Below are 857 nucleotides of genomic sequence, written 5' to 3' on the forward strand. Positions count from 1 at the left end.
GACAAACCCCTGTGCAATGACGTCATCACACAGCGCAAGCCGGGGGCACTCGCCGGCGGATGCCTGGGATGGCAGGCGGAGGCTGCTCCACGCTCTGCACGCCGCCCTGGCAGTGGCTCATGGCTGCTGCGCCCGGCTGGGGGCATGTGGCAGCGGTGGCAGCAGTGGCACGGGGCTGGCTGGCTGGCTGCAGCAGCTGCGGGCCAGCTACGTCAGCTCCGTGGCGTGCGCCTCCACCCCCGACACCCCCTCCAGCATCTCTCCAGTGCCCTCATGCCCTGAGGCCACCGCCTACCTGGCCTCAATGGGCGCACTGGCCCTGCCAGTTTGATTCCTCACTATTCCACTTGAAGCCAGCTGGGTGACCTTGGGTCAGTCACAGCTTCTAGCTCTCTCAGCCCCACCCACCTCACAGGATGTTTTGTTGCGGGGATAATAATAGCATACTTTGTAAACTGCTTTGAGTGGGTGTTAAGTCATCCTGAAGGGTGGTATATATAAATCAAATGTTGTTATATAAATTGAATGTTGTTAATGTTGTTATGGAAGGTGGATGTATGTTGGAGTGGGAGGTAAGTGAAGATTTCCAAATGAGAATTTCATATCTAACAGTGCAATCATATGCAAAGTTATTCTACTCTAAACCCATCATGTTGCACTGAAAGCATCATTTATATGTCTTTTTTGAAAACATGTTCACGTTTTGGGTTGTGTGTGTGGAGAAGGAAGTTTCGCCATTCATGTATCTGCAGCCTGTGTGTACTCCTCCCACCTTTCTCCCACTACAGTTAAAATGCGATCATCATCAAAACCAAGAAGTCTTTACCCAAAAGTTTGTGTTAGGAGAAACAGTTGCA

The sequence above is a fragment of the Eublepharis macularius genome, chromosome 14 (genome assembly GCF_028583425.1).
Source record: "Eublepharis macularius isolate TG4126 chromosome 14, MPM_Emac_v1.0, whole genome shotgun sequence".
Lineage (NCBI taxonomy): Eukaryota > Metazoa > Chordata > Lepidosauria > Squamata > Eublepharidae > Eublepharis > Eublepharis macularius.